Source organism: Hyperoodon ampullatus (assembly GCF_949752795.1).
Source record: "Hyperoodon ampullatus genome assembly, chromosome: 4".
NCBI classification, from domain to species: domain Eukaryota; kingdom Metazoa; phylum Chordata; class Mammalia; order Artiodactyla; family Ziphiidae; genus Hyperoodon; species Hyperoodon ampullatus.
The window spans coordinates 175,244,023-175,250,488 of record NC_136917.1 but is presented as its reverse complement, the minus strand read 5'-3'; positions in this window follow the sequence as shown (position 1 = coordinate 175,250,488).

The window sequence follows — 6,466 nt, the reverse complement described above, 5'->3', positions numbered from 1 at the left end:
CCAGCGCACTTGGGTACTGGATGCCAGGACTGGACGCTGGCAAGAGACGCTCGCCCTAGCCTCTTCCAGGGAAGATGCTCCAGCCATGTCCTGAGGTCCCTGGACTGGTGTGTCTGCTTCAGGCCTGCTGGGGCACGACGCACACGTGTCCTCACTCCTTAGGTGGGCAGCCTCTCTGCGTGGAAAAGGTCTCTGTTCTTGCCAAACACCGTGCTGGTGGTGTGGGGTGTAGGAAGGGTCGCGGAGGGGTGCCCAGGGGTCCCTGTGTGAGGGGCATTCTGGGACTTCAGTCCTAAAACTCGGAAAGTCCTGGGCAGACAGGGCTCAGGTGGAGGGAGAGGTACCTCATCAGCACCACGGGCCGTGGCGACTGGGAGACTCAGGCTCCTTGGAGGCCCCAAGGAGGGGGCACAGGCTGCTCTTGATCTGGCAGCCCCGGAGCGCAGCGTGTGTGGCGTCAGCGTTGGCGCCCCTCAGCCCCACTGAGGAGGGAGAGCCCCCGGGGGAGGTGTGCCCAGGGCCAGGGGCTGACCAGCATGCTGTGCCCGGCGCCTGAGGTCTCCGTCTAAGGGAAGTGTTTATAAGGGGCGGGGAGCACAGGGGCTGCACCCAGCCGGGCTGACCCCCACCCCTCCAACCCGCGCAAAGCCAGGCCTGCCGTGGACCCTTCCCTTCTCCGCGCACCTGTGACTTCCTTTAAGATGTTAGGATTAGGCGACCCGCCTGCCCCCGGCTCCGCCCGCGGCCCGCCCCGTCCCTTCCCCCTCGGCTGACTCTCCCCCACGCCCGCCGCCCCCACCCCACCCCACCCCACCCCGTGCGTTCTCTGCGCCCGCCCAGCGGTGGCGCTGTTGCCCTTGGAACCGGGGGGACCCCCTGCCTCCCAACTTGGGGGTCTCGTTCCAGCAGGGAAGGGAGCCCGGGGCGCAGTGGAGGGCGGGGACCGGCGACGCCGGGCTCGCAGGGGGAGGGGCCTTTGGGGGCCGGAGCAGCCGGAGCAGGAGCGGGGCCAGCGGACCTGCGGACCGTCCCCACCGCCTGCCGCCCGGACCAGAGGCGTCCCGGCCTCCCTCGGGTGCGGCGGGGGACGGGCAAGGTGGGGCGCCCCGTGCCCTCCTCTCCCCTCCCCTCCTCCGCTGTGCGGTGGTCCCGGTGGTCCAGCGGGGCAGCTCCGGGTCCTGGTCCCTCAGCCCCGGCGCTTGCAGGCTGGCAGGGCCTTCCCGGCTCTGTCCCCTCAGGACGCTCAGACCTCGGGGGACGGCCGCGTCTATGACCCTCTCCTGAATTGGGGCCCTGCAGGCTGTCCTCGTGGACCCGGCGGGCGGCGTGGGGACTGTCCCGCTGCCGGACACGTGCGAGGTCGCAGTAGCGGAGGGAGGGACGGCAGGTGGGCCGTCCTGGTCCAGCCGGAAGGAAGGGGCCGAGCGGGGAGCCCCGGGCAGCACGTGGCCCTCAGCGCCGGGTCTGCGGAAGCCAACAGCCAAGCGGGCTGCTTTCAATGCGATATCTCCAGTCTTTTAACAAATAATTTCAGGAAATGTTTTCTTTTTTTGGCTGCTCCGCCAGCACGTGGGATCTTAGTTCCCCGACTAGGGATGGAACTCGCGTCCCCTGCAGTGGAAGCGCCAGTCTTAACCACTGGATGGCCAGGGAGTCCCTAGGAAGTCTTTCTTCCGCTCTTGTTAGTTGTTTAGTATTGATTCTGCTCTTTCCATGTGGTTACCCCTCCCCAGCTTTATTGAGATATAATTCACATGTAACATTAAGTAAGTTTAAGGTGTTCAATGTGATGATTTGATGCTTGTGCGTATTGTGTAATGATTACCACAGTCAGGTTAGTTAACACACCCACCACCTCACACAGTCTGTGTGGGGGGAGAGCTTTTAAAATCTACCCTCTTAGGGCTTCCCTGGTGGCGCAGTGGTTGAGAGTCCGCCTGCCGATGCAGGGGACATGGGTTCGTGTCCTGGTCCGGGAAGATCCCACATGCCGCGGAGCAGCTGGGCCCGTGAGCCATGGCCGCTGAGCCTGCGCGTCCGGAGCCTGTGCTCCACAATGGGAGAGGCCACGGCAGTGAGAGGCCCGTGTACCGCAAAAAAAAAAAAAAAAAAAAAAAAAAAAAAAAAAATCTACCCTCTTAGTAACTGTCAGATGCAGGGTAGGGCGTTGTTACTATGGTCACTGTGCTGTGGTTCTCTCCCTGGACCCATTCATCTGATAACTGGACCACTGCCCCCCGCCCCCCATGGTTTCCACCCCTGCCATCCACATGTTGGGTTTTGCTTGCCTATCGTCAATATTTGTCATGTTCTTGTGAATTCTTTAGATCTCTTTCTTCATGTATTTTTATGATTAAGATGTTCTAATTTAGGTCGTTATCTATTTTGCTTATTCATTCTTGTGTTTCTTCTTTATTATTTTGTCCTACCCTATTCCTCATTTCTGAAGTGATGTTTTCCTCTTATTTCTAATTATATCTTAGGTACTCTGTACTCATTTCTGAGTTTTTCTAATTTTGAGTGATCTTGTCCTCAACTTTTATATTGTTTACCTGTTGCAGTCAGCTTCTTCTGAAGTAGTAGGCTATGATTTTGATCTGTCTTTGTGCACATCTGTCTGGATGCTTTCGGTACCTGCAGGGATACTCTTCTGCTCTTCATTCTTTTTTCTTCATATAATGACTTGGCATAGGGTTAGATTTTGATCCTCTTCTGTGGCTCATTTCTTATGTAAAACTGATTTTTCTAAACTTTTAGAAGGAGGCCTGTTCAGTACAGCATTTCTAGCTTCACAGGGATCCTTCTCTTGTTTTCTTGTAGATAAAACAAACAAACAAACACATGGTGGCCTAAGATTTTCTGACTGTTCCCCGGCCCTTTAACTTTTCCTCTGACCTTATTTTTCCTCTGTCTCTATTGTCCTGAACATGGGGCCTCAGCATGGCCCTGCTCTGAAAGGGAGCTCTAGAGGGGCTGGTTCCCACTTTGTTTTCTTAAAATTTGTAAGCAAGAGTAGATGCTGTCTAAAATTTACTTCTTATTCCTATAGTATTCTTTTCCAGAAACGTGTTTGGATTCTCCATCCTGAGTACTGTGTTAGGTTTGCAGCACTTTGTCACTGTTGGGGCTCCAGCCAACCCCCAGCACACTCACTGATTTCCTCATCTCTGCCTTTGGGAGACGGTACTGGTGGTGTGTCTTTCCATGCCTTCCCTCTTGAGAAGGACGGTCAGAATTCTCCTTTGCTATCTGAACTCAGGCTGGGGGATCTTCATTCACAGTTGTCTGTGTATACCTAGCAGGTCAGGAAGAGCCGGCAGTGGGTCAGCAGGTGAGCCTCATCTCCCCGGGTCCTCCTCTGTGTAGTGCAGAGGCCAGCTGTCTTTGGCTGGCTAGAGAGAGCAATGGACCTGTTTCCAACTTCCTTTCTGGAGCTGCCCTCCCCCACTGCATCAGGACCCCTCTTCCCTGCTACGTCCTGTTTACACCTGGCCCCCTCTGGTCAGCTGCTTCCCACCTGCTGACCTGGAGCATTGAGACCCCTTGCCTGTCCTTGGGTCATTCTTACAAATGGGTTTTTAAGAAGGATTGTCCTTGACAATTCACAAGAACATGTCCTCGACACTGTAACTTCCTTGAATCTGGATCAACACACTAAGCAAATTCCCGGGCACCATTTCCTGGTTATTTTACTTGTTGGATTTTCCCTTGTTTGTGTGTGCATTTTAATATTGCATTTTCAATTAGTATAGGGTGGTGATTATGTTTCTATGTTCAAGTAGGCAATTATCCAAGTAGTTGGTTTTATGCATTCATTCATTTAAAAGATGCTCTATATTATAATTAATTGTATTAAGGAAATTCATACAAAGCTTAGCAAAGCTGGTAGCTGTCATACAGCCATATCTTTAGGGAAAATGCCACTTGACTTGGTGATCACTTACTGAAATAAACCATGAACTCATTCACTTGCTTTTCAGGTTGCCTTTTGTTTTTTTTAAGTAACTTTTTTGTTTTGGAATAATTTTAGATGTACAGAGAAGCTTCAAAGAGAGTACACAGCATTCTTGTGTTCCGCTCTCCAAGTATACACACAACTGTTTCACGTTGTCACAACAAGGAGTCGACCTCGGTGCATTACTGTTAGCAAAACTCCAGAGTTCCTTCTGACTTCACCAGTTTTTCCACAATGTCCTTTTTCTTTGGTTCCAAGATCTAATCCAGAATACCATATTGTGTTTAGAATTTTAGTTATTTTTCAGGGTATTCTGCGAAAGCAGTGGTGACCAGTCAGGAAAGGTTTTGTAGAAGAAACCAGCCTGTCTGGGATGCTTGCTGCACAACTGTGATGTGACGCGTTGAGAACATTGGCAACCCTGCTGGTCCCCTTTGGAGGCCTGGAGCTCCTGGTGCATCACTGTGATTTTCCTTCTTAGGAGGAGAGTGGATAGTCATCCCATAAACACTAATCCTAAACCAGAGGTGCCAGGGGGAATATCTCCTCTTCCAAACTGTTTCCAGGTTTGCACTGAGGCACATGAATCCCGTGGGTCATCATCCCCGTGAGGTGTCTGCGGTGACCTCAGTGCTTCATAGGTATACGTGTGCATCCCGGCAATCCATGTGGGGGAAGCCGTGCCCCTTTGTTAAGGACTGAGTCCTTTGGGCGTCAGCCACTCTCATCTGAGAAGGGTGGTGAGCCAGGTCTCACCCTCCCTGCACCCCAGGCCCCAAGCGTCCACCTCCAGCCTGAGTGACCAGAGCAGAGGGCGGAGGGTGGAGGGTGGAGGGCACATTGGACTAACTGAGTAGAAATGGGGAAGAAGTCTTCAGCCAGTTTCTACTGATCACAAGGCAAAGATGGCCTTTGACTCAGGACACATATCTCATGGGAAATTCACAAGGTAAGAATGTTACCCTGAAATCTTGTTATCTCAAGTAATATCTAACAGCAGGAAGGAATGCCGAGAGCAGGTCAGAGCAAGAAAGGAAAGTGAAGCTTGTTAAAGAAAGTAGGAGTTGGAATGATGACACGTTGCCAGCAATTTTTAATCCCTTTACTAAAAGAAAAGAAATGCAGACAATAAATAATGCCAAATGCAGGCAGGCACGTAAGCGTGTGGCGCCCACTCCCAGACGCTCACCCCTCTACCCACCAGCTGAAGTCCTGTGGGTTGAGTCCACCTCCGAGGCCTCTTCGTGAGGGGAAGAGGTCCTGGCGATGATGGTTGACGTACTTAAAGATGATGGAGTCTTGAGGACACAGTGGTTGAAACATTCATGACATGCTTTCCCGTATTTCCAACTCCGTTGTTGTCAGTTGCATAATTAATGGTGACATTGCTAATTCTAGAAGAAGAGAGAGTTTGCATAATTTGTTTATGAGGAAAAAAAAGGCTTCTGTTTGGAGAACCCTGATGTGCTCTTCTGAGATGCTCTGTTTCCCAAATATTGGAGGACAAATTACATTCTTTCCCAGTTTGGAAACAGAATAGGACTTAATCCTACCGGAATGTGTTCTCCCTCCCTGGACTAGTGCAGGGACCCAGGCAGTAAAAAACAAAGGGCTTCGGGGCAAATAGACCTCAGATTCCCGGAGAGGTGGTGAGTGGTTGGGAATAAGGGGCCAGGGTGTGGCCACACGTGGGGTGAGTAATCAGCCCTCTTGCAACATTTGGGACTCCCCGTTGGGCAAGACTAGGCTCCACACCAGCCTTGTAACGGAGCAAGAGACTTGTGTGTGACGTGGAGAGATGGGGCGGAGGTATCCTGTCCCCATCATTCAGTGGGTCGTCCAAGCATAGACTGCATGCTTAGAAAAGACGGAGAAGCTTTGAATTCTTCTGTAGTGTTGACCAATAATGTCCTGGACCTGCGCTAAAAGATTTTCTTGATTTTATGCTTGAGGTGCCAGGCACAGCATTTGGCACCAGCCCCAGAGCACCAGCCCCTGCCCAAGTAGTCTCCAGTGCCTCGGAGGTTGAACCGAAGGATGCTTCTGCTTTCAGGAGCCAACAGTAAGCCAGAGAAATTTAGGGGGCCAAGCAATTTCATTTACTGAGTTTCTCTTAAAGTGGTAGCTCAAAACACTCATGGTGTTTTGTTGATGTTGGGCGTCCCAGTGCTCCCTGTTCCAAGGGTCCAAGTTTGCTGGTTTGGGTGCCCTGTGACAGGAGTATCAATCCCCACGTTAAAGCATTCAAAAGTGCTTTAGGAAAGAGGGCATATTATTGCCGCTAAAAAAGTTAGAGCTAAATTTTACTTTCGAGTGGTTTTATTATTTTCCTTTTTCCTTTATCAACTGTTGTTAAATACTTTCTCTCTGGTTATTTTATTTTATTTTTTTATTTTATTATGTCCAATGCATGAAGAAGGTCACCTGAATGCCCACCACATTTTTCTCAGTTTATTCCAATGGTGTGCTTATAAATATTCGGCAACTGGGTTTCTGGGGAGAACAACCCTG